Genomic DNA, 27,745 nt, shown 5'->3' with positions numbered 1-27,745 from the left:
CCACCAGGAAATCCCCATACTCTTTTCTTGTAGTTAGAAATAAGGTAGAGAAAGTTACTTTGTAAAAAAAAAAAAATATATATATATATATATATATTACTGGATAATTGAAGACACTCTTCTAAATTAAAACCAGTTCTCTTAACTTGCTATTTTCTTCTTGGGTCACATTATGAACTCTTCCCGTGGCCACGTGGCATGTGTACTTTTAATTTCAGGGACTGCTGACATTACAGGATATAGCCATAGATTTCTCTCAAGAGGGGTGACAATGCCTGGACCAAGATCATTGGGAATTGTACAGGGATGTGATGTTAGAGAAGTATAGGAACCTGCTCTCCTTGGGTGAGGATACCTTCCTTCCAGAATTCCTTATCCAACCACAGGGTTTAGAGTCCTTCATTTATAGAATGTCTCCTGGAATCTTCTGCTTCCTACAATAGGGTTTCAGATTGCAACGTTTCAGGAAAGATTGGGAGTTTGTGGGTATAATTTATCTTATTCTTTTAAAATTGCAGCCTCCCTTTTAATATACTTTGTAACTGCTTGGGATGTGTCTATATGAACTGTGTACTATATGCTTCTGTTATAGTCCTTACAATATTTTATTGTCTTATTTTCTGTAACAATTTTCCATGGATTCTTTGGGCTTAAGGTATATTAAAAGGGAGACTGCGATTCTGGGACTTCCCTGGTGATGCAGTGGTTAAGAATTTGCCTGCCAATGCAACTAGAGAAAAGCCGCACGCAGCAACGAAGACCCAACACAGATTAAGAAATAAATAAATAAGTAGTAGGTTTCTCTTTTTTCCACACCCTCTGAAGCATTTCTTGTTCGTAGACATTGTGATGATGGCTATTCTGAGTGGTTCCAGGTGATACTTCTTTGTATATCTGATTTGCATTTGTCTAACATAAAGCAATGGTGAGCATCTCCATATGTTTTTTTTTTCTTTGAACAGTGTGAGTAAAATTTACCCCTTGAAAAAGGGTTATTGAAAGGTTGCCTGGTTTTGAAGTCTATTTCGATTATCTACCCCAGGACATTTTTTGAGAGCTGTTGTCATTTACAGCTCCCCAGGCATTGTGAATATGAAGTGCCTATAAGGTCCAGTTTTAGAGTTGTTGTCATGGGAAACAGAAGGTGGCAGGATTTCTACCGTCCCTCTCTGGTTACTGACACAACCTTAGATGTAGGGAAAGTCCTGTTCCTGGATTTTAAATTAGAGTGGAATGTGCCTGACCAAACATGTAAGGACTTCTGTCCCATTCCTTCTTCCCCCTTACCCTTCATCCCCCGAACAAGTATAAATCCCTACAAAATCACCTGTTGAGGGTGCTGTCGTGCAGAGAGGGAGGACCCTAATGAAGGAGTCGGGAGGTTGGAACCCAAACACCAGGATATGTTGAGACCAGGTGATTTTCCAAATGTCATCCAGCCCAGAGAGTCCACCATCCTTTGGGTGTCAGAGGGTTGGTTTAGTAGTATGAGGGCACACTTAGATCTGGAGATTGTGATCCCATGCAGGGGGACCAGGTACTACATGTTCAAGGGGTCGAAGTAGCTGGCAGGCCCACAACAGTCCAGCCTTGGGACCAAATTGTGTCTGTGTCCAGGGATGTGACACTAGCACGTTCACCATGACTAAATGAATTTAGTGATCATTTTTCTTTTCTGTAATTTAATTTTAAATTTATAATGGAGTATAGTTGATTTACCATGTTGTGTTCGTTTTTGATATACACCAACATGATTCATTTATAAAGAGATGACTATATATTCTTTTTAGAAGTATTTTCCCATTGTGGTTACTAAAGGGTGTTGAGAAGAGTTCCAAGTGCTCTACAGCAGGTCCATGTTGATTACAAGTTTTCCCTCTGTAAATATGTATATACTAACTCCAACCTCATGATTTATGTCTCCAACACAGCTTTCCAGTTTGGTAACCATAGGTTTGTGTTCTAAGTCTGGGACTCTGCTTCTGTGTTGTAAGATAGTACCTTTGTATCAATTTTTAGATTCCACTGATAAGTAATATCATATGATACTTATCATTGTCTGATTTATGACACTTAGTATGAATGTATCTATGTCCTTCCGAGTGGCTGCAAATGGCCTTGTTTCATTCATTTCATGGCTGAGTAATATTCCATTGTACATATCTACCATAATTTCTTTAGCCAGTCTTCCTTCCAAGGACGTTTAGGTAGCTTCCAAGTAGAGGCTCTTGTAAACAGGGCTGCATAAATTTTGGAGTGCCTGGGTCCTGTCAATTTACGTTTTTTTCAAAGATACAGGCCCAGGAGTGGAAGCGCCATATGCTCTGAATCTCTGTTTTCAGATTTTTAAGGAATCACCACCCACTTCTCCAGAGTAGCTGTTAGCAATTTACAACCCACCATCAGCTTGTCAGGGTTCCCTTTTCTCCACACCCTGTCCTGCATTTCAGGTTTTACACTTTGTGAGTTTGGCCATTCTGACTGGTGCGAAGTGATACCTCTTTGTAGTATAATTTACATTGCCCACCTGTTTTGTTGGGCAAATATGGAGTAAGGGTTTTTCCTGAATATATTAAGGAATAACGCATATGGCCTTTTTGGCCAACTGCATCATTGACGATGTTCAGCAGCTTTGCATGTGCTTTAATGGCGAGTGCAAACTACCTCTTGAAATCCCTTTCCTGCAATTCTGCCTTGCTTGCAAGGCCTTTACGAATACTTGGCTCAAGAAATGACTCCATTAGAGGTGTCAATTACAACCCTGCATGTTTGTGAATTGCAGTGCCCCTGAGCACCAGTTTTCAACTTGTTGTTTAGGGAAGCAGCCACAAAGGGGCAGGATTTCTACCGACCCATTCCGGTTCCTGGGGCACCTGAAGGATAGGGAAATTCTTCCAGATTAGGAAACTAGAGTGGCATATGCCTGTTCAAACATCCAGGGCTTGTGTCTCATTCCATCCCCCACTTCCCCTTCTTCAGCCTTAAAATTCCAAGCTGTGCAAAACCGGCTGTTGAGTGTGCTGCCTTCCCAGAGTGGGGAGACTCTAAGGAAAGGAGCTGGAGGGGGGAACCCAAATACCAGGAGAAGTGGAGATGAGGTGACTTTTCGAAACTCTTCCCAAACAGACGGTGTAGCATCCTCTGGATGTCCCATTCATGTTTAAGCTGTAGGAAGGGTCCCCTGCACCTGGAGATATGGAACCCATGGGGACCAGGCAGTATTACTCTAAAAGTGCTGCATTTGCTGTCCCATCCCCACCAAGCCTCTCAGATCCACGAGTGTAGAGCCTTAGGTCCCATCCAGCTGTGTGGCTAGATGTCGTCAGTCCAGGTTGCATCACAGCCCTTGAACAAATTTTGTAAGAATTTCTCTCTCTCACACTGTCTTTTTGTTGTTGTTGTTATTTAATTTTATAATGGGGTATAGCTGATTTTCAATACTGTGTTTCTTCCTGCTCTACATCTATTCACTTGATTCACTTAAAGAGAGACATCAATAAATTCTTTTACAGATTCTTACCAGTCTTATATATCCTTTTCCGGTGACAACAGTGTGCTGAGTCTGGCTCTTTGAGCTATACAGTAGGTCCTGTCAATTACCTATTTTGTTTATGGAACAGTATTTATGCTAATTTCAACCTCCTCGATTATGCATCACCCTACCCCACCTTTCTCCTTTAGCAGCCAGAAGTGTGTCTTCTAAAAGTGTGACTCTGTTTCTGTTTTGTAATTGAGTTCATGTGTAGCCATTTTTAGATACCATCTATAAGTGATACCTTATGATAAGTCTCTTTTTATGTCTGACTTATGTCACTTAGAATGATCGTACCTAAGTCTCCAGAGTTGCTGCAACTGATCTTATTTCATTGATTTAATGGCTGAGTAATATTCCATTGTACATAAGTACCACATCTTCTTTATCCATTTTTTCCTTCCAAGGACATGTAAGTTGTAGCAAAGTCGAGGAATTTCTAAACAGAGCAGCCCTAAACTTTGGGGTGCCTGTGTCCTGTCGATTTTTGTTTTTCCTAAGATATACACCCAGGACTGGAAGTGCCCTATGCTCTGTAGCTCTGTTTTTGTAGATGTTTTAGGAAACACCATACACTTCTCCAGAGTGGCCACTGGCAGTTTACATCCCGCCCATCAGGTAACAATGCTCCCTTTTCTCCATGGCCTGTCCTGCATTTCTGGTTTTTACACTTTTTCAGGATGGAACTTTTGACCGATTCGAAGTGAGACTTCTTTGTAGTGCTGATTTGATTGCCCACTTGTTTGGTTGGCCAAAAAGGGCGTATGTGTTTTTCCTGAATATATTCAGGAAAAAACGCATACGCCCTTTTTGGCCAACTGCATCATTGTCGAAGTTCTGCCGCTTTTCCTGTGCTTTAAAGGCGAGTCCCATCTACCTCTTGAAAACTGTTTCCTGAATTCTGCATTGCTTTGAAATCCTCTTCGTTGCCCTACCTCAGTATATTTTTGCACGATAGTTATCTTTTATAACCCTGCAGGTTTGTGAATTGCAGTGTCCCTGAGCTCCATTTTTCAACTCGCTTTTTTGGGAGCTGGCCGCAAAACCACAGGATTGCTTCAGGCCCTATTCTAGTTCTGAGGCGGCAGGCTGAGCCTTTGGTTAATTCTTCTTCCTGATGTGAAATTAGAGTGACATGTCCCTGTCCAAACACCTAGAGCTAGTCTCTCATTGGTTAAATAGCAAATTTTATTTAAAATTTAAATAGCAAATTTTCCTTAAAATAGCAATTTTACTTCATTATTTCTTAAGATTTCCTTGCTGTGGGGATCACCTCCTCGGAGCACTCCCCATCCACCCAAACTGCCACTGGGTGAAGAACTCATGCTTCACCCCAGGACTGGAGTGAGTGGCAGCATTTGGGGGAGGGGGTCCTTCCCCTGCCTCTCCCCCAGAGCTCTGCTTGCCTGACCCCTCTGGCCCTGTGACACAAGGATGCTGAGTTCTGAACATCCTGGCTGGGCGTAAGAGAGGAAGAAGGCTTGTGATGCGTTTCTGACCACCAGTTACTGTAAGGGGCTTCTGGTCTCAATGCACAGGAGCACAGAGGTACACGCACACACACTCAGCATGCACGCCAACACACACCTTTAAAAAGAGGCCCCAGGAGCTGGTAGGGCTCCTTTAAGAGCTAGGGTACCAGATACTGGGCATTGGGGTGGGGTGCACCTCCGCTTTCCTAAGGCTGGGCCATTGCCTAGGATTTGGCTGAGGTGATGGTGGGCAGGCTAGAGGGATGGGGCGTGGTGGGGGAGAGACTGAGGGAGGGGTGCCTTGAGAGGGTGCTTTGGGTGAGGAGGGAAACCTGCTTGGCTGCGTCTGAGCTATGGGCAAATTTGGGGCGATTAGGATCTGTGGATTTTTTGGGTTTTCTTACTTATCTTTACTTATCTTACTTATCTTTAAAAGGTTTAAAAACTAACATCATAGATGTCGTAGAAGGGACAAAGCTTCTCTCCGTGATTGACAACAGGGGCTGATGGGGACCAGAAGCTCCAGGAAGTTTTTTTTTAATTACGCACATTTATATAGATGCCATTATTCATGAGTCCCAGAGAAGCAGGAAGCAGCAGCAGGAAGCAATGGGCACACAGAAACACACGTGTGTGCACCACACTCAGTCACTGCAGTTTCTTTCACTATGGAAGCAGCAGTCTCCACCCCATTCAAACCACTCCATCAAAAATAAAATGAAAAGGAACTTTCCTTCAGAATAAGGCCACCCAGTAATTTGTGACCTCTTAACCGGAAAAAAAAACAAAAAAACAAGATAACATCAGCTATAAGGCTGGCAGTGACCAATTTTTTTGGCCCCGCAGAGGCAGGACATGCTGTTTTGAACACTGAGGCAGGAGGGCCACATCACTGCCCCTCACAAACACTGCAGACGGTTGTCTTCAAGTCGGTGCAGTTCTCTGCCAGCTCCTACTTGGATACACAGATAGTAGTTGGGGTGGAAGGCATTCATCCCTCTCTTCCTCTAAGATGCCCTCTAGGCAGTGGGTTTAAGTAAGCCTGCAAAAATTCTGGAGCCAATCTCAGGTGGGGCTGAGCACCAGGTGGGACCTCAGGACCCAGGGTATCTGCTTTAATACTCCTGCCCCTAGAAATTATTGACCTCCAGAGATATTATTTTAACTCTAAGGAGAGGTACACTGTATATCCCCTTCCACTGGGATAAAGGGGTTCAAATCCCTAGCTACCCACCCCACACCCCAAACACATACACACACACACACACCAACTAAAGCACAGTCACGGGCACAGGCATGCTTTGGCTGTGAGGCCCCTCCGGAGGCCCAGGGTGTGAACAGCTGCACAGAGGGCTGTGTGATGTGGAGTCAGCACCTTAGGAGGTGGGAGGGGGGCGGTGGGCAGAGAAGGAAGAAGCTCAGGGTCCCGGTGGAAGGAAGGGGAAGAGGTAGTAGGGAAACAGGTAGAAAAGAAAACAAAGCACAACCAGAAAGAGACAGAGAGCAGAAAATGTAAAAAAGAAGAGAATGGAAAACAAAAGAGGCAAAACAGAGTGTGGGCAACCACACAAAACAGGAAGAAGACAGAGGAAAAGGAGGGAAGGAAACAGAAAAGAGAGTGAGATGATTGGGGAAGGATGTGAGCAGGGAGAGAGGGGACAGGATGAGGACATCTGAGGATGTCATGAAACTTCTGATGGTAATGAAACTTCTGTTAAGAAGAGGAATGGGCACTCATGGGCAGAGCCTCACCCTACAAAATACAAGGCCATGCACATGCTGTCAGCCACGTAAGCTAGCAGGTTCAAGGTGGTCAAGGTGGCCACAGCCAGTCGTTGGTCCCAGGTGCACAGTGTTGGGCAGAGCTCATCACTGCAGCTCACATCCCTGGACCACTGTGGCTGCCTGTCAAAATTCTCGTCAAACTGGTAAAGCGGCCAGAGGACCAGGCAGTACTGTAAAGGAGGACAGAGAGCACAGTCTGCTCCATCAGGAAACTGGGGTAGGGGATGGGCAGGATTTTTTCATTGTCGCAGTCACACCCGTTCACAATGAAGTTCACGGCCCCCAGGATGAAGCAGATAGAGTACACGGCCACACGCCATATCAGGGCTGGCTGGTGCATGTACAAGTCAGTGTTACTGATGAAGCCAAAGATGACAAAGGCCACATAGTTCTCCAGCCTCCTGATCACACCTCCCAAAGTGGGCAGAAATCAGTACATATCGCCAGGCCGGACACAGACCCAGGCCACTTCGGTGGCATGAAGCATAGATGCCATGCCTGAGAATGCAGTGGCGGTGATGGCATGATTTTGGGCAGGGCCCTGAGGCAAGTACTGGATTTAGGTGATGCCGAAAATGATGGAGGCTGAGAGGCAGATGAAGGGAAAGTAAAAGGCAAAGGAATGGAGAAAACCATCCCAACGGCCGGGGGAAGCGGGACTGGAATACACATAATTAATTATAAGGATGATGAGGGTCATGGTGAAGCAGAAGCATCAGACAAACATGGACCAGTTACCTATGTCCCCCTTCAGAGTGTCTTCACTGGCCACCAGCAAGAAGGGCACACAGGTGGAGAGCAGCTGCCCCAGGCAGAGGAAGAAGCCCATGATGGTCATGGAGCCCAGACCTGAGGACAAGCACATGGTCACTCAGGTCACCGTCACCGTCACCAGTACAGCAGGGGTCTTCACTGAGAACCCACCAGAGAAAGATCCGGCTCCAGAAGCTGATTAAGTCAGACACCTGGAAACGGCTCAGGAGTGGCTGAGGCTCAGGATGTGTGGGGTTTGAACCACTGACTCAGACACTCGGGTAACAGCACAGCCACTCCAGAATGGTTCGCCCCACCTATCACCCTTGGCCTTGTCAGGAGACTTGTCTTATCCCAAACCTCATAGCTTGGTTGGGTCTGGCCTCAAACGATGAACATTTTAGGTCCTCTGTGCTGTGTGCCATTATCTACAGAGACACAGGGTAGGATGGTCCTTATCTATAACCCCAAAGCTTCAAGGCTCTGAAATGGAAAAAGAACTTTAAAAAAATTCATTTGGTAAGAAAATTTGACCTGAACAGACATGAGACAATTTATGGTCTGTACTTATTTCACTTAGTGTGAATGTTCAAAAGTTCAGTTGCAGAAATACTAACGTGTTTGATTAAAAGGAGCTTTCAGGCCCCAGTGAGGTGTTATGTCCTACAGAGTAGTTGCACCATGTTACATGATTGAAGCTGAAAAATTCTGAATTCTGGATCATATCTGACCTGAAATGTTTCAGAAAACGGATTGTGGATTATACTGCTGACCCCATTTTACAGATAAGAAAACTAACTCTTGGGGTATCAAGTGCCTTCCCTAAGGTTGCATGGCTAGAAAGTGGGAACTCCAGATAAAAATGCCAAAGCTGTGGGTTTGAATGTTTTCTCTAAGCCCAGCATTTAAGCAGCGCACATGGGTGGTAGCCCAGGACCAAAGCTCGGGGCTCTGGGACCCAGGACACACCTTCAGAGCCATGGGTTCCTTCCACAGCAACCTGAAGAGACACATGTCCTGGCCTTTCCTCCCTGCAGCCATCACTAGAAGGAGCTGCCATCTGAGGTGACCCAGCCCCACCCAGAGGAGGGCAGCTTCAGAGGTGAACAGGGATAAGCCATGGGGTGAAAGCAAGGCAGTGGGGACAAGATGATATGTGAAGTAGGAAGTGTTTTGAATCCCCTCCCCCCCCAAATTTTGCCTTAACATGTGACTCTTCCCTATTTGGGAAAGAAGACACCAACCCAGCATTACTACAAGAAGGAGCATCACGGGGGAACCAAACAACAAAATAATATGTTTGGCTGTTAAGTACCAAAGCTGCCATCCAGGTGTGAGTCTGGAAAGATCTAGGAGTAGTACTGCCTGAGCGAGGATTTTTCTGGCCTGCGAGACTGGTTAGCAGCTTTCAAGGCGGGAGGGAGGGATTGGAAATGAACAAGGATGTTGCGTCTGGATGCTGATGTGGAGGCTTTCAGGGCATCCTAGGGAGGGGATGGAGCATGGACAGATGATAGGCCCCCTTTTAAGGGCAGGAGCTGAAAGAGGAGGCACCTGCTGGCCCTCTGGCAGCTGACAGCCCTGAGGATGCACTTGGGACTGGGGCGGGGGCGGCAGAGTGGAGATGAGCTGGGGAGGATTCCGGGGTCCGAGTGGCCCCGAGGCAGCCCAGTAGGTGTCTTCTGACCCAGAAGGGATGCAGGCATGGAGCCAACCTTCCCCATGGAGGAGGGGCCGCCTGGAATGGAACTGAGAGAGGGAGGACGGAGGCCTAAAAGGGTTTCAGGGTTGGGACAGGGGACACGTGGCGAGCATGGCAGGGACCATGGAGACCAGGGAATCGGCCAGGTCACCTGCCCAAGACGGTCCCGCCAGCAGGGCTGCAGTCCTGCCTCACACAGGGCCTCCTGCAAGGGTCCCAGGGTGTGGGGGACTGAGAGCTCCTCCCCGGCCCACTCCCTCCTCAGGGACAGCTGCCCTGTTTCAAAGGGACTCTTTGCCAAGAGGCGCCCCCAGGGCTTAAGGGCCAGCACCCTGAGCCCGCAGCCAGCTTCCTGCCATCAGGGGCCTTGTCACCTTTGCTGATAATAAACCCTGGGAAAAGCTGAGGCTGGAAAGAGAAACACAGAGCAAACCCCGAGAACCTACCTGGACTCACAAGGCTCCTTCAGCCCCAGTTGCCAGTGGAGCCCTGGAGCCTGCTGGCCTTCCAGTGGACACTGCCAGGGGTGGGGTGTGGGCAAGAGGCACTGGATTTAAGGGAGGCTGGGGGTGTCACTCTGACTGTCCCCGAGTTTGTTCCCAACTTACTTCCCAAACTGACCCTACGATTTACACCTAAGGCTAAATGACAGATTTGGATGCATTTAACGCCACAGAGGGAGGGCTTGGAGAAGGAGAGGCATGGGGGTTCCAGCTGTGTGGCCCTGGGTAAGGCATGTGCCCTCTCTGGGCCTCAGTTCCCCCACGGGTGAAGCAACAGGTTTGCCTGAATTTCCCCCGAAGCCCCTCCTCCATTCTAATCTGTGAGCGTGGAAATGGTGCCCCAGTCAGAGCACATCCAAGATGTGGCTGAGCCCTGCCTGCCCAACAGCCTGGCATGCTGGACTCGAAAGACAGTGAGACGGGAAAGTCATGGCTGGGAGAAAGGAAGGAAGGAGGAGGGGAGATGGACACTCAGAGTTACAGGGAGGCGGTGGGGCATGGAGGAGACACTTCATAGCTGGATGATCCTGGGCAAGTTACTTAACAAAGTCTCAGTTTCCCCATCTGTGCAGTTGGCTTAATACCTACTTTGTGTCAATTAAGTGTCTGAAAGAATGTGAAGGGCTTATCAGAGGGCCTGGCACATGGCCCACTCAGTTCATGCCAGCTGCCTGTTCCCCTCAAACAGGACCCAGAAGGCCCTGACCCCACTCTGGACATTAGCACATGCAAGCTTGATTTGCTTCAGATCAGGGGTTGCAAGCCAGTTTGTACTAGAGGTGGTCCGGGGATGTGTTTGGTTTTCCTTCACAGTGTTTTCAGGAAGAGATGGTGTAAAATCGGTATTATTTCTTCTCTAAGTGTTTGGTAGCTGCAGGTTTTAATTTCACATGAAAATCCAGATTTTCAGCTCCTTTTGAAGCGTCAGGAGATCTGGTGTCACTGCGCTGCGCTCCTTAGAAGGGGGGGGGGTAGCTAGAGCTGAGCAGCTTCTATGCCCTTTATGTTATAATGTTTTTCATTCTTCATCTCTGTTTAGTATTTTCTATATTTTCTTATTCTCATGTATACGTGACATAAAGCAGGACCCTGATCATATCTCATGTGCCCAGTTTCCCCTCTTCAGCGTGGCCAGGCTTCCTGCCTGCTCACAGGCGTGTCCACACCCCCATCCAGGGAGCATCCATGTCCTCAACCTCAGATGCAACCTTCAACACATTTCACGTGCTCTGAAACCATATTTAGACATGTGCGTACATATATGCATACGTTTGTAGGGCGTATCTGTAGATTTCTTTTCCCCCAATTATAATCATGAAACCATGTCATGCACACTGCATTGTGCTTTTCTACCATCCCCCAACAGATGCAGCTGGTCCTCTCCACTGGGCCTTGGTCCTCTCCATCTCCTTTACTTATCTCCTTCCCTCCCAGCTCCTGTGGACTGACCACCCTTCTCTAATCAGGGAATAATACTCTGCGAGTCTCAGACACTGGGGGACCACAGGATTATGACAAGGGGTCCCTTGGATCAATGTGCCCATATGCTCTAGAGCAGGAGGTCGGCAAGCTTTTCTGGAAACTTTTAAAAAATATGACAAAGATTATATTTTTCATTTCTGGAAATTAATCTTTTTCTCCTAGGGCTACTGCAACAAATTATCAAAAGCCTGGTGGCTTAAAACAACAGAAATGTATTCTCTCACAGCTTTGGAGGCCAGACTTTTGAAATCAAGTTGTCAGCAGGGCTTTGCTGTCTCTGACACCCCAGGGGAAGGTTCTTCCTTTCCTCTTTTAGCTTCTGGAGGCCCCTTAGCTTGTGGCACTGTTACTGAACTCAGGCTCGGCTGCTCATCAATCAAGAAGTCAAATACTGAGAGACAAGTGTTGGGCTTTGTCTAGAACAAGGTGCCGTTCATCGCGGTCAACATAATCGTCACCAACGCCTGTGCAACAGCCCGTGTTTGGCAGTGAGTTGAAAAAACTACTAATGAACGTCTCCACCATTTTTTGTGGATCATCTCAGTATGGAGGATTGGCGTTTTTACAGTTTAGTAGGTCTAAGGTGGAAAACGGAGTATAAGACCAATAACAGCCAACTGGCTGTCCTTGTGCATTCAGACCTCCTGCAAGGAACTGTCTTAGTGGAAATCCACCCCCCTACCCCTCCGCCTCCCCCTGTAGGGGACACACTGTGGCCAAACTGATCTCCCTGTGGGGTCTTAAAGGGACAGACTTCTTCAGACCTCATTTTCTCCTCATGCTGTGAGGGCACTGAGGCTCTGCTCTGTGCACTAGAACTCTTCCTCCTTCCAGAGACCGGGGTTTGGCGGGGGGGGGGGACCCTGGGCAGCCCCTGCTTCAGGCATCAGGAGAAGAACCACAGCAGCTGGGGTGGATTCAATTCCCTAAGAAGCTGACCCCCTCTTCTTCCTCCCTTGCCTGAAAAGACCCATCTGTAAAGGGGGTGGACTTTTCACAGTGTAGTTTCCCTTTTTAAGGGCCGTTTTCCCTTTTTTTTTTTAGGGCATTAAATTAGTGCCCTTGTTGGAAGAACCCTTATTATGGAGTAACAGGAAGGCCTGCACATGGAATTTCCTCCCATTTACCAGATATTTGACAAAACAGTTCTAACTACAAAATAGTGGAGTAATTTAGAGACCCATTCAGGGGCCACCATTCTTCAGAATCGAAAACATACATGGGCCAGGCTGCATTAAAATTAAAAAAATTAAAAATAACATTTTATTTTTCTCGGTTATAAGGTCATAGCTACAGTTTTGCCAGGCTGCCAAGATACGTCCTAGTGGACTTCTAGAAGGGACGGATGTAGACCCCACTTCACTGGCTCCCCAGAACAGATTTCAAAACAAACAAACAAATTCTCCCTCGGGGAGATACTGGTGCAGAGTCATAAACAAGCCATTACCCACTCCCGCGGTGTCCAAACTGATCCCAAAGTCCCAAAGGGCAAAGAATATGCCCAAACGGGTGGGAAGGGGTTCCGGGGCGCACACCCCTGCACTCGCTCAAGAACTCGGCTGCTCCTTCAGAGGCCAGTTTCCTTCTCTCAACAGAAAGCAGAAGCAGGCTGTCGGCAAGGAGTGGGGAAAGACAGAGAAAGTTCCGGAAACGAACAAGTTCGGCAGCTGCTGACATGGCTGTAGATCCTGGCCAGAAGCAGCTGTCGCCCCGACATTCCCAGCTGAACTCCCCTCCTCACCCCAGGACAAGGTGGAGGGGCCGGAGCCTCGGGGACCTGAGGCCTGCCTGGCTGCAAGACATTTGTCACCCAGCTCAGGCTTGGCTGTCGCTGGAGAAGCCAACACTGAGAGGTAAGTGTTGGGTAGAAGAAAAGTAGCTTTATCTTAAGGAAGCCGGCAGCCAGGGGAGAAGGAGGTTTACTGCGCAAAAGAACCAACTCCTTACATGCAAGTTTTAGCCGGATTTATACAAGAAGGGAAGCAGGAAATGGCTGCAGGCTGCGTGCTGGGGGTGCCCTGCTCTTCTCTTTTGGAGACCTTTACATTAACCACGAGGTGCCTTGCTGGCTTTTAAACTTGAGTCTGGTCCTTACATTGTCCAGATCAGAGGGTCAGTGTTCTAGGGGTCAGTGGTCATATATTTCTGGAGAAAGAAGAACAAAGACAGAGCAAAGCAGGCAAAGCAAAATAGGAACCAGTCTATCAAACCCCAGAGCTGTGTTTAACTATTCACAAGGCTTTGGTTGTAAAACAAGCAAGGTTACAACACCAGTGATGGTAACCTGCCTGATCATCACCATTACTGCGTGCTCATCCTCAGACCTGGGCTCTGTGCCCATCGTGGGCTTCTTCCTCCACCTGCTGCAGCTGCTCTCCACTTGCGTGCCCTTCTTGCTGGTGGCCAGTGAGGACACTCTGAAGGGTGACGTAATTAACTGGTGCATGTTCATCGGTGCTTCTGCTTCACTGTGTACCACATCATCTTCATGGTGGGGTTTTGTGGGCTCCAGTCCTGCCTCCCTTGCTCCTGGGACGGCTTCTCTATTCCCACGCCGTTTACTTTGCCGTCGTCTGCCTCTCAGCCTCCATCATCTTCCGCATCACCTACATCCACTTCTTGTCTCCAGGCCCCACCAAGAACCACGCCATCACCACCACTACATTCGCCTGCATGGCTGCTGTGCTTTACGCCACTGAAGTGGCCTGGGTCTGGGTCTGGCCTGGCGATGTATCTAACTGTGTGCCCACGTTGCCAGGCATGCTCAGGAGGCTGGAGAACTATGTGGCCTGTGTCATTTTCATCTTTATCAGCAGCCCCTACCTGTACTGGCACTGGTGTGGTACGTGGCCAGGTACTCCATCTGCTTCATCCTGGGGGCCATGAACTTCATGGTGAAGGGGTCTGACTGCGACGAAGATAAAAAGCTGCCTGTCCGCTTTCCACGTTTCCTGTCGGGGCAGACTGTGCTCTCCATCTTCTTCTACATCACTGCCTGGTCCTCTGGCCTCTCTACAAGTTCAGTAAGAAGTTTGGTGTCCAGCCCCAGTGGTCCAGCAATGGGAGCTGCAGAGACAGACTCACCTCCTTAGTGTGCATCTGGGACCAACGACTGGCTGTGACCGTAATGACAGCCATCAACCTGCTGATTTATGCAGCCGATATGGCATACTTGGCCCAAGAGGCTTTTGTAGGGACTAAGGATCAACCCAGGGGCTCCAGATTCCTATTCTAACTGGAAGTTTCTACACGGAGTTCTGATGTCCTCTTCCTGTCCCCTCTCTCCCTGCTCACATCCTTCCCCAACCATCTCGCTCTCTTTCCTGTTTCCTTCCCTCCTTCTGCTCTGTCTCCTTCCTGTTTTGTGTGATTGCCCAGATCCTGTTTTGCCTCTTTCTCTTTTCACTCTCTTATTTTCTACATTTTCTGCTTTTTGGCCCTTTTCTGGTCATTTTTGTGTTCTTGTCTCCTGTGTCCTGACCGCCTCTTCCTCTTTTCCTTCTTCTGATCCACCGGGACCCTGAGCTTCTTCCTCCTCTGCCCACCGCCCCCGTCCCACCTCCTAAGGTGCTGACTCCACATCACACAGCCCTCTGTGCAGCTGTTCACACCCTGGGCCTCCGGAGGGGCCTCACAGCCAAAGCATGCCTGTGCCCCTGGCTGTGCCTTCGTTGGGGTGTGTGTGTGCGGGTTTGGGGTGTGGGGTGGGTAGCTAGGCACTGGGCCTCCGTTCTTCCAGTGGAGGGGGGTGTACAGTGCACCTCCCCTTTAAGTTAAAAAAAAAAACTCTGGATGTCAGTAATTTCCAGTGGGCGGGAGGATTAAAGCCTCTAGATTCTAAGGCCCCACCTGGTGCTCAGCCACACCTGAGACTGGCTCTAGAATTTTTCCAGGCTTACAAAAACCCACTGCCTAGAGGCCACCTTAAAGGTAGTTGGTATGCCTTCCAACCCAGCTACTCTCTGGGGAATCAAAAAAAAGGACCTGGCAAAAAATCACAGGGTCTTGGAGACAACCTTCTGCAGTGTTTGTGAGGGGCAGTGATGTGGCCCTCCTGCCTCGGTGTTCAAAACAGCATGTCCTGCCTCTGCGGGGAGACAAAAACGGCCACTGCCAGCCTTAACGGTGATATTAGCCTGGGTGTTTTATTTTTGTTTTCTTTTTTCAGAAAAATGGTGAAGATAACACTATTTACTTATGACCTGATTAACGTCACAGGCTCTATTATTTGTACTCGGCCTTTTTTACAAGATTATTGTTTCTTGCATTAACAAATGTGTGACTGAGTCTCCGATAAAAGTAATGATGACCAGGAGGGCAAATGATGGTCAGGAGGGCAAAAAGTACTGGGTGATCCTTTTTGTAACGGGGAAGCTTCTTTTCAAATTTTCTTGGGCAGGTGGCTTGGGGTGGGTGGGCCTTGCTGCCGCCACAGTCAAACTGCACTGCTTAAATGTGTTTCTCTGTGCCTCTTGCTTTCTGCTGCTGCTTCCTGCTTCTCTGGGACTCATGAATAATGTGACCTATAAAATGTATATAATTTTTTAAAAATTCCCCAGAACTTCTGTTTCCCATCAGCTCCTTCTTGCAGTAATAGAAAAAAAAAACTTGTCCCTTATCCCAAATCCATAATGTTCTTTTTTTTTTTTCCGTTTAAAGAAAAAGAAAGAAAAAACACAAACCCCACAAAATCATCAAATCCTAATTGCCTCAAATTTGCCTAGAGCTCAGAGGCAGCCCACCTGATTTCCCTCCTCACCCAAACCGCCCTTTCTGTGCCACCATTCCACCATCTCCTGCCCTCACCTCAGCCAGAGCCAATGGAGTGTCCCAGCCTTAGGAAAGGAGAGGTTGAGCCCCACCCGAATGTCCAATATCCTGTCCCCTAGCTCTTAAAGGGGCCCTGCCAGCTCCTGGATGCCTCTGTTTAAAGGTGTGTGTCTGTGTGCATGCTGTGTGTGTGTGGGCACACGTGCGTGTGTCTGTGTGTACTGAGACCAGCAGGCCTTTGCAGTAACTGGTGACCTGGAAGTCACACCAAGACTTCTTCCTCGATTAAGCGCATCCACAGAGGCTCAGAGCCCAGCATCCTTGTGTCACCAGGGCCAGGGGGGCCTGGGGGAGAGACAGGGGAAGGACCCTCACTGCTGCCACTCACTCCAGTCCTGGGGTGAAGCATGTGATCTTCACCCAGTGGCAGGTTAGGTGGAGGGGGAGAGCTCCCAGGAGGGGATAACTGTGGCAGAAAAACCTTAAGAAGCAATGAAATAAAATTCATATTTTAAGGCAAGACAAGAAAAATTTCAACATAAAAATTTTCTCTGCCCATTTGGGCTTCCTCCCTCCCTTCTGGTGTGCATTGTGCATCTGCATTGTGCCTTAACCAGACCTCCCCAAGGGCAGAAATACCTGCGCCACCATAAAGATGAATTTTTCTTTTTCTGGACCCAGCCATGTAACTCCTTAGAAGATAATACTACTTCCTTATGACCTGATTAATGTCACAGGCTATATTATTTGCACTCTGCCTTTTTTACAAGATTATTTTTTCTCGCATTAACAAATGTGTGACTGAGTCTCTGATAAAAATAGTGATGACCAGGTGAGTTGAAACAACTGACCTGATGTATAGTCTATAAGAGCCATGACTGTAATAGTGTGATTCTAGATATGGGAAGAAGCAACAGGAAGGAACCATTTCCTGGAGCTGACAGACTAGTAAGACACGTGGTCCAGAGGCACTTGGCTACTGTTACCAGGACTAGATGAGTAATAGCACATTGACTGGTCTATCAGTGAAATCCTCAGCTGACCTGGGAATCAGCATTCCTGGGACAAAATGGTCAGGAAATGCCTCGCAAACCTTGGTCGAAATTAAGATCAAAATGGAGGGGATTGTGTAATAAAGAATGTTGCCCACCAAATGTAAATTGATACAGCCACTATGGAGAACACTATGGAGGTCCCTTAAAAAACTAAAAATAGAATTACCATATGACCCACCAATCCCACTACTGGGCATATACCCAGAGAAAACCATAATTCAAAAAGACACATGCACCCCAATGTTCATTGCAGCACTATTTACAATAGCCAGGTCATGGAAGCAACCTAAATGCCCACAGACAGACGAATGGATAAAGAAGATGTGGTACATATATACAATGGAATATTATTCAGCCATAAAAAGGAACGAAATTGGGTCACTTGTAGTGACGTGGATGGACCTAGAGACTGTCATACAGAGTGAAGTAAGTCAGAAAGAGAAAAACAAATATCATATATTACCGAATATATGTGGAATCTAGAAAAATGGTACAGATGAACTGGTTTGCAAGGCAGAAATAGAGACACAGATGTAGAGAACAAATGTATGGACACTAAGGGGGGAAAGCAGTGGAAGGGTGGTGGTGGTGGAATGAATTGGGAAGTTGGGATTGACATATACACACTAATATGTATAAAATTGATAACTAATAAGAACCTGCTGTATAAAAAATAAATTAATTAAATTTTAAAAAAAAAGGAATGTTGCCCACCACCCAGCTCTAGAAGAATCAAGTCATTAGCCACTGCAGTCACTGCCCTACAAACCACCCTGAAAGGAATTCAGGACAAAGATCAGATTGAGACACTTTGTGATCTGGGAAAACTGGCAGAACTGGCCCTCAGATAGTTAGACATTTTCAGCAGAAATTTTTATGAACCTAGTTTCTTGCATCTTCTCATACTTAGAAAAACACTAAAACCGTTAACTAAGATATCTGCTCCTTGCAAACAACAGTAACCTTCTACCAAGCTGTGTGCTTAGTTGCATGTAACCCTTCCCCCAAGTCACATACATACTGGCCTCCCCCCTTACCTCTTCAGAACAGTTCTCAGAGCTTCCTGAGAGACTGTCTCCCCATTTACAATCCTCAGGTTAGCTAGAATAAAATTTTCCATTTCTTTCTTAGGTTGACTATTGACTAATTTTTAATCCACAAAAGCAAGTATGCATTGACTTCACCAAGTCTGGGTACAAGAATCTCATATTCTTATATTTTCCTGAATGAAATTGAACTCAACCCTGGGAGCTCATTTCCCAGGAGGTTAGCAATGCCTCTGTGGTTCAGTAAAAGAATTGCCAAGGAAAGGGCTCACTTGAGGTGCCCATTACTCAAGCCTCATGGTTCGTGAGGGTGGCTACTCCATCCTTCCCTTTTGGTGGAGGTTAAGGGTCATTTGTCACAGTTCCAAGACAAGGTCTAGTCCACTCACTTTGGCATTCAAAAGAAAGCTTAAAGGTCCTCTGCTTAGTCCAACCCTCTTGCCATAGAGGAGGTACGGCTGGACCCCAGGGACATGGCAGGACTTGTCCAGAGTCACCCTGTGTCTGGCAGAATCAAAGACAGGACCCAGGTTTCCTGGTTCCCAGGCCGGCTGCCTTCCCACTGCCCCACGCTGCTTGCTACAAGTGTGGCAGCAGCATCCTCCAGGCTGGGCTTCTGCCCCATCCACCCTAGTTCTGCCACAAACCTGCCACGTCACCCTGAGGAGGTCACTCACTGCTGCGTGAGTCAGTTTCCTCATCTACAAGATGTGGGGGGAGGGCCAGAGACCCCTGGTCCCCTCCTCACCCTGCCTCTTCCCTGAGCTCTTTCCTGCTGGGAGTACAAAGGGGCTGATTCCAAATAATGAAAGAGGAATTGGAAGGCCAGAGCGAGAGAGAGGCAGATCTGGAGTTCATTCACAGCTGGGTCCGCAGTCACATCTGCTCTGACTCCAGTCAGGTGGCGCCACTGCCCTGGTCTTGTCCCCCTGGGGATGAACCGTGAGTAGTCTGGAGAGCAGAGCCCAAGAGATCTGGTTTCTAGTTCAATTCTTCCCCAGGGTAACTCATGACCACATGAGTCTAGTCCCTGCTCTGAGCCTCAGTTTCCTACTCATAAGGTGAGCAGATTGGTCTAAAATTGTGGTCTGGAGTGCTAGGGTTCTGGTGAGGCAGTGGGGTAGCAAGTAGGGTGTTGGCCTCACCCAGCACCTTCTCTACCCCGAGCAGCCTGGCGTGAATCAAACTCCATCCAAGATCTCATTTCAAAATAAGATTGGACACAACCACTGCTCATCTTTATGATGCTGGTTCATAAACCAAGGTACAGACAGAAGAGGGAGTACTATACAGCTGGAAAAGATGAGGATGCTCTCCAAATATTGATAAGGAAATATCTCCAGGATATATTTACTCAAAACAGTAAGATACAAAACAATGCCTAGTATGCTATTTTTAAGTAATAAAAGGGGGAGAAATAAAAATAAATATACCTGTATATGCTTGATTTGCATCAGGAGCACGGGAAGGACTCCCATGAGTGCAGTGGAGGAGTTACCTGGTCCTGGGTGGGGAGGGGAGCTGAGGGGAGAATGGATGGAGCCCCAGGCAGAGGCCAGGTTTCTCAATGTGTGGCTTTTTAGGACATTTTAATTTTGAGCCACGTAAATATATTACCATTATAAGAAAATTAAATTTAAGTTTGAAAAATATACCACTAGGAGAAGAAGGGTTGGGGAAGGAGAGTTGGCCAGTTGGTCTCCACATTCCCTGCAACCTTGATGGACAGGCTGGGGGAGGAGCTAAGAGATGCCCGCACATGCCTATCTCCAAAGGCAGGGGGATGGGAGGTGACTTGGGCCCAGGGGTCTGGGGAGGGGTTCTGTGGCCACCAAGCCCATATGCTGAGTGGCCAGGGCCTCCCGCTGCCTTTTAGCATACACAGTTGTTGGAGAAGCCCCCCTGTGCCCAAGCTTCAAGCCCTTTCCTTGCACCCTGCCTGGCCTGGGCTTGCTGTCTCCAGGGGCAGCGGCCAGAGGCAGCCCTCATCAGCTGGCCAGCCATAACCTCCTCTATGCTGGGATGACTCCAGCTGACGCCAGCCGCAGACTGAGGCCTGAGGTGCTGAACAGAACCGGGGTGGAGAGGTTCCCATTCTCTGGCTCTGGAACAGCTTCTTGGAAAAATCACGGAGCTGGCTTTCCTCAATCCACCTCTGAGTGGAGGGAAGAGGGTCTGTTCTGTCCTGTGGCCTTGGGCTACTGGCTGCCCTCCTCAGGACCAGCTGCTGACTGCCAATCCATGTCGCCCTGTCTGTGCGGCTGGCTTCTGTCCAAAGGTGCCTGTAGAGATGCAGATGGTCACAGGAGAGTTGGCAAGGCTTCATCAGCCTGTCTAAGGACTCCACACTCTCTCTGGAGTTTTCTGGCTGGCTTGCCAACAGGAAGTGTTCTGGCTGAGATGGGAGCGCTGCTGCAGGACCTCTGGGTGGGGCACTGCAGCCAGACCAGGACACACAGGAGCCAGGAGATGACTCCTGGAACCAAGAGAAGAGGGAAAGGGCTCAGCATTTACTGAGGTTTTATTATGTGCTGAGATTTGTAGTGAGACAGACTTGTATTCAAATCCAGGCTCTGTCAGGTGTTGCTCTGTGACCATGAGCAAACTACACAATGTAGTCTCTGAGTCTCAGTTTCATCATCTATAAAATGTGAATGACAATAATAACATCCCTGAAGATGAAATGAAATTAGCTATTAAATCACATGGTAAGATAGCTGGTGCTGAAACAATATTAGCTGCTCTCTTCTTCTTGGGTATAAGGTACAAAGTTAATACCAAGCAGGGTTTAAGATCCTGAAGCCACATGCCTGGGTTCAAATCCCAGCTCGATCACTTACTACATGTGTGATCTTGGGCCAGCTAACCTCTCCGTGCCTGTGAAAATGGGGACAGTGAGTACATAGTTCACAGGGCTGCTGGGAAGAACAAATGAATCCAGAGCGGTGCTTGACCTGCAGTGAGCACGACACGTGTGACCTCTTATAATTGTTGTGTCAACGACAGCCCAGCTGCAGCCCAAGCCCTCATGGAGACTTTCTTAGCTGACAAAATGTGCAAGCTGTAATCTGAGGTCTCTTCTGGAGCCAGGATGGCTGGGCTGGTGAGGGTTTGTCCTAGTTGGTCTTTTCTGGGTCTACTTCTGACCAGGGGTGGTGAGATGGGGGGGGGGGGTGGCAGATGCTCAGATCAAGCCCATCCCCTCACCTCCACTCCAACCAGCATCTGTTTCCCGTAAATCCCTCCAGTGCTTTGCCTGGAAGGAGAATGATCTTCCTCAGGAAACAAAGTTCTCCAAAACCACCCATCTGGGCAACCAGGCTGCTCATGGCGTGGGAGTGTCCGTCTGGGCCTCCTTCCCTCCCTACGTTGTCCCTAACAAATCTTAGAACCAATGACACCCTTTTAGCACTACTGCCAAGGGAAGTCACTCCCCTTGTTCCAGCTGCAGGACGCCTGCCCCTCGGGCTCCCGACTGCCCACTGCAGCCAGCAACATGCCATCTCTCAGGTCACATGGTGACCACAGTGGTCCAAGTCCATGCTGATCTGGGGCCAGCTGCCCATCAGCCCAGACCACTGCCCCCAGGAACACATTGTTGCTAGCCTGGGATTATTCCTCGTTCGAATCCCTTAAAAGAAAGCCCGTGGTTCTTTCTGCTGCAGCAGACAGAAGGAGGTGCTTCCAGAATATTCTGTTCCTGGACCCTGGCAGAGGCTGGCAGGGCCCCACATCTTCCATCATCTCTCTCACTCTCTGCCTCCCTCCCACAGGGCCCTGGCACCCCAACTTTCTCTTCTCCCCTCCCATACACTCGTTTGAAGTTTTGCTCTTGGTGTCACCCAGAACGTGCTCAGATATAGACACATAAAGGCACAGTTTTCTGTATCTTCAGGCAAATGGGCAGCACAGCCAGTAGCCCATTAGTAGGAAGCCATTACTATCGTATTGAAACAAACCCTGATATGTTATGGGTACATTATTATGTCCGTGTTACAAAATAAAATGCAAAACTCTACATTCACTTTCAAGTGAAACATGAGGCTTCAAAGATAAACACTAGAATACAGATCCACCAAGCAGAGGTATCTTCTTCTTTGTTCACTGATATATTCCCAGTGCTGAGAAGAGGGCCCGGCACATTGAGGTGTTTGCTTAATGAACATTACACGAGCTTACAGTCTCAAGATCCAGGCTGGACTGCCTGACCTGGATACATTCCATCCCTTCTGCCTTTAGGGGAAATATTTGAGAGTCACTGGGTCATGTTATATACCATTTACTCCCCCTAACACTCCATGGCCTTATGTGATGGACACCTCCATTGAGCAGAACCATTGAGAACCTGAACTTCCCACTATATTTGAAGATGTCCCCACCGTGTGAGTCTTGGTGAGAGGCTGGGCCTAACCCTCAATAAGAAACTTAAAAGGCCAGGTAAATATTTGACCTGCCACACAAGCGGGACCTGGACACACACCTAAGGAGCAAGTGATAGACAGACACCAGGTCAGATCAGAATTCCTTCTGCTGGGGCCCGCAGTAGCATCCAGTGTGTGCTTCCAATGGCCACGGTGCCTGAATCAGCTGCCCTTGGCTGTGCCCTGGCTGCCCAACACCTTTCCTTCCTGTTCTGAGCCTGTTCTGAGCCTGGTCCCTCCCTAGTAATTTTTCAAGCTACTCAGCATCCTTCTCATACAGTTGTTCTCTGCATAAGTTACCAGAGATGTTTTCTGCAGCGTGAAATCAAGAACCTTCATGTCTGAGCATTGATGCTATTATCTCCATTTTCTGGATGAGGAATCTGAGGTCTAGAGTGGCATTGACTGAGCAGAGTACTACCATGTGCCAGGCTGTTCTCTGGTCTCAGTTCAGGGATGGGAGGCAGGTTAGGCATGTAAGGGGAAAGGCCCTGAGATGACAAAGAGGAATTGGAAGAGCTCTCAGTGGCTGGAGGGAGGGAAGTGATTAGGCTGTAGAGGTAGAAAGGGCTCAGAGCTGGCAGGGCTTTGGCGGTGATGTTTTGGAGTTTGTGTTTCATCCTAAGAGAAGCTGTCCAAGCTATCTTAGATTGAGTTCATTCCAAAGCAGACATTGCGGGAAAGGATGGAAATAGAGGAATCAGCTAGAAGCTTATGGCAGGAGTGCAAGTGAGGGGATGGATGGATCTGGACCAGGTGGCGGCTCTAGAGAGGAAGAAGAGTGGGTGGATTCACAAGTATGCTGTGAAGAGCATCTGTGAAAGTGGTGCTACTGACCGAGACGGAAAGATGAGGAAGGATCAGTGTGTGTTGTCGGAGGCAGGGCGATTCAAGAGATGGGATTGGACATGGTGAGTGTGAGGTGTCCTGAGAGATCAGGAGGCAGTTGGATATGACTCTGGATCTCAGTAGAGATCAGCTCTGGAAGCACAAATAAGGGAACTGTCATCATACTCACTTCATTCAGTATCTTCTTAAATGTCACATCAGTAGAGCAGCCTGCCCTGCCCACCCACATAAATAGCAGCCTTGCCCACCCTCCACACTCCAATAACTCTCTCTTCACCTGTTTCCCCTTTTTCATGGCATTTATCACGCAAAGACCTGATATAATATATATGGTTTGCATATTCTCCATCTCCTGTACTGGAGTACAGGAGGAGCTCCATGAGGGCAGAACTATTGGTTCTGTTCTGCTGTCTGTCCAGTGCCTAGAACAGTGCCTGGCACACACTCGGTGCACAATAATATTTGTCGACTGAGTGGAATCTTAAAGCCATCGGACTAGATGAGCACAAGAAGGCACACAAAGAAGAGGTGGTCTAGGCCCAAGTCCTGAGGACCTGAGACACTCAGATGATGGGAGAGGAGGAGAAGGAGGGGGAGAAAGATGGAGGAGAGGCTGAGCAGCAGGAGGAAAGTCACTCCAGAGAAGGGCTTCCTGACTCAGGTGAATTATGCTGAGAGGTCTAGTGATGAGAAGGTAAATAAATACACCTTGAGTTGCCAACATGGTGCTCACTGGTGACCTGGTGAGAACAGTTTCCATGGAGAGGTGGGAACAGAAGTCAGAGCCGGGGTTAGAGCATAGAAGCTCTTTTCTCCATTCGGGCTGGGCTGTGGGCGGAGGAGGGAGGGAAGGAGGGAAGGATACGGGGTTTGAGAGGGGCGGGCGCCCTTTCCAATCCCTTCCTGATTCCAGCTGCAAACAGGTCTGAGTCAGGGGTGACCCAGGTGAGCTCAGAGAGGTAGGGCCACTTTAGACTGTCCTTTCCAAACGCCCCCGATTCCCCTTGATGCCTTCAGGGTGAGGGGGCAGGAGATGATCACGTCCCTGTGTCGTAGTTCATTCTGCCAGAGCCCCGTGAACGTACAGGTCTTTCCAAAGCCAGCCTTGGGCTGGAGGACGCTGCTGGTTCCCTGGGCTCAACTGAGTCCTGGTGTCTATTTGACTCATTTGTTAAGCATCCACTGAGAATGGGGCTGGGGAATGGGGCAGAGAAGGGACGGAGAGGCCAGTTTTGGGGTGGGTGGAGGGGCAGAGGGGAAATTGGTCAGGCTCCACATAAGGGAAAACATTGAAGAAATTGGGGATGTTTAACCTGGAAAGTCGGAGACTCAGGGTTGAGACGGGAGACATGAAGATGATGTGAAGATGGGTGACAGGTCACCATGTAGAGGTGACACTGGATTTATCCTGGTTGGAAGCTTCAGTGGGGAAGCCCTGTGTGTATAGATCAGGGACCTCAGCCCTCTCTCTGAGCAGAGCTTAGGAGACAGTGAATCATCTGTCCTTGGACTTATCCAGGCCAAGGGTCCATGGCCCTCTGGTGAAAGGAGTCAGGTGGTAGGGGGGAGGTGGAGTAAGGCTCAGGCCTCAACCTGGTGGCCTGTGGTCCAGAGACAACCCTGATGATGTTCCCATGGGCCAGGGTTTCTGCACAGCCAAGGTCAGCTGGGCCGAGTGGCAACTGCCCAGTGCAGCCGGGCCTGCATTCCTAGTTCTGACAAATATCAGGCCTGGGTCACTCACTTGTTCCCGGATGGGCCCCTTAGGCATTTGGGTTGTGAGCCCTGACCACACTCATCAGGCTCTGCCTTTCTAGGTTCACCCGCAGGCCCACCTGGGGCAGGAGGGGAGGCGGCAGGACCTTCCCACAGGCTCAGGTGGGAGCACATGGCACGAGTGCCCGGCCATGACTGTGATGCCAGATGGCATCTGGACCCCACCCGGCTTGAGACCCTCCACTGCCCGCCCCTCCTCCCCGTCCACACTCTGCCACACTGCCAGGGTCTATCATGGTCTCAGGGATGGGTTGTTTCCACCCAGGGCAGCAGAGTCACACATGGGGCCTCCTGCCCTGGAGAAGAGACAGTCCCCAGGACAGGTGCTCTGTGAGCTGAGATGAGGGACAACATAAGGACGTGTGCCCTCCCCCTGGCCCAGGAGGACGGCCCAGGGCAGGTTGCCGGCAGCAGTGGGGGAGATGGAAGGTGACCGGTGGACTGGGGGGCAAAGGGGACTGGACACTAACCTGGGGAAGCACAGTGGGGCAGCTAAAGGGATTGGGAAGAAGAGATCGGAAGGCAAGGTGGTGCTGAGAAGCCCAGCTCTCCCTTCTCCCTCTTGACTGGGACGGACCCTGACCTACGCTTTTCAGATCTGAGTGCAGAAGACCAGGAGGGAGTAGTCTTCATGGGGAGGAGATTCCAGCTGATGCCTGACCAGACTGGGGCAGATTTCACCGTGGCCCCATTTGATTCCATGACGGCTACAGGAGTTGGGACTAATATCCCCATTTTACAGAGGAGGAGACTGAGATGAGACTTGCCCAGGGATGAGTAGAGCCACTAGGTAACAGCAGGGCTCCTGGGTGTGTCCCAGGTCTGCTCTTTGAGGAACTGCTCTGGGCCACCAGGAGCAGGTCTGCTGGGGAGGACAGAGCTTGGGCTCAGGAGCCAGGCTTGGTTTCCTAAAGGTAATATGGGAAATAAACCAGCCCCAGGCAGGGTCACTGGAGGACAGTGTAAGGTGATGTGTTTGAAGCACCTATCACAGAACTAGTCACAAACATCACCTTCCCTGCTTCCCTCCTTCACAACCTCGGTGAATAAACCCAGCATTTACAGGCATCAACCCCAGGTGGGTGGGGACCCAGGGAGGTCAGGAGTCTAGAGGGGCAGCAGGAGCAGTTCTTCCTTCTATTAGGATCAGTGGTGATGCTGCTGTTTATGGGTCCCCACCACCCCCAGCCCGGGGCTGGACACCCTGCCTATGGGATCTCAGTCCCCTTCTCAGCCCCTTTGATGGCCAGCGGCCCTGAGCTCAGAGGGAGACACTCAAGCCAGGTCTGCTGACTGAAACTGGAGTCTCTCTAGAGCATCAACCCATGTGCTTCCCACGTGATTGTGCTTCCCTCCTCTGAGAAGCTGGCTGGGCAGGAGGCAGGGAGCCCTGGAGAGGGGCCACAGCACACGCTGCCCTCTGGGGACTGACCCTCACCTCGGGGCCCACCCGGGAGGTAGGGGGGCCTCCCCATCTTTTCTCTCCCCTGGGGGCATCCAAACCCCAGAGCCAGAAGCAGGAAGTCTGGTTAGAGATTTCCTTTGGGAAAGCTTTTCCTCTGGGAATCCTTGTTCCTCTCCTTTCAAGGAAGCCTGAAACCCTGGAAGGAACCTTGGGCTGGGAGTCAGGGAGCCTGGGCTCACCTTCCAGGTCAGGCTGTACCACTGTACTAGCCCCCTCTGAGCCTCAGCTCAGTGGCTGAGCGAGGGCATCTAGAGGGTCCCTGGAGCAGCCGCCTAACCATGTTAAAGACCCAGCCCCTCACACCACCTGCCAGTGTCCGCCCCGCCGGTTCTGACTGCAAGGCAGCCTGGGGGCGAGCCAGCCCAAGGGCTCCACTTGGTGGCCACGCTCAGCCAAACATGCAGCCACACCCAGCAGCTTCCAGTGTTCATTAATTAATCTTAAGAGCAGAGGTCATGACCCTAAAACATGGGAGACAGGGCAAGAGAAAACCCAGAGAGATCAAGGTGCACCTCCCCAACCCTTCCCAGACCAGGCTTTCAGAGTCAGTGGTGCAAATGGAAGGTACCGCCATTGTAAATCTGTCTGAGTGTAAAGCACTGGAGTTTGGGGTCGGATGGGCCTGGACTTTAATCCCTGGGGTTCTTAACCTCACCTCGAGTCCCTCACCCATGCAGTGGGCTATTTAGGGCACATCCTGCAGGACTATAGCCCTCTCTCTGCATGAGCAGGCAGCCAAGGGAGATGGCAGGGTCAAGGCTGGATCCATGACAGGTGTCCACCTGGTGGTGCTCAGCCCTTAGGCCAGTGGCTCATCCATGGCTGCACATCACAATCACCTGCCGCTTGGGCAGTGCTTCTCAAAGCATGGTCCCCGGACCAGCAGCAGAACATCAACAGGGTACTTGTTGGGAATGCAGATTCCTGGGTTCCACCCCAGACCTTCTGAATCAGAAACTCTGGGATGGGGCTCAGCAGGCTCCAGGTGATGCTGGTGCTTGGTCCAGTGTGAGAACACAGTGCTTAGCTACTGGGGGGTGCTGAGAAAACTCCTCATGTGATTCAGATGTCTTAGGATTCAAAATCACCTGTGAAGGTCAAAATACTAACAGGTGCCTGCCTCACCCCCACTCC

General features: G+C 49.3%; 2 pseudogenes; one reads left to right on the top strand and one right to left on the bottom strand.

The window, feature by feature from the left end:
* Positions 1–6,752: 6,752 nt before the first annotated feature.
* Positions 6,753–7,219, bottom strand: LOC132528675 (myeloid-associated differentiation marker-like; annotated as a pseudogene).
* Positions 7,220–12,843: 5,624 nt separating this feature from the next.
* On the top strand, positions 12,844–14,464 carry LOC132532297 (myeloid-associated differentiation marker-like; annotated as a pseudogene).
* The last annotated feature ends 13,281 nt before the right edge of the window (positions 14,465–27,745 follow it).

The sequence above is a fragment of the Lagenorhynchus albirostris genome, chromosome 1, assembly GCF_949774975.1.
Source record: "Lagenorhynchus albirostris chromosome 1, mLagAlb1.1, whole genome shotgun sequence".
NCBI classification, from domain to species: domain Eukaryota; kingdom Metazoa; phylum Chordata; class Mammalia; order Artiodactyla; family Delphinidae; genus Lagenorhynchus; species Lagenorhynchus albirostris.
Note: the sequence above shows the minus strand (reverse complement) of the source record. Positions and strands in the feature narration are given on the sequence as shown.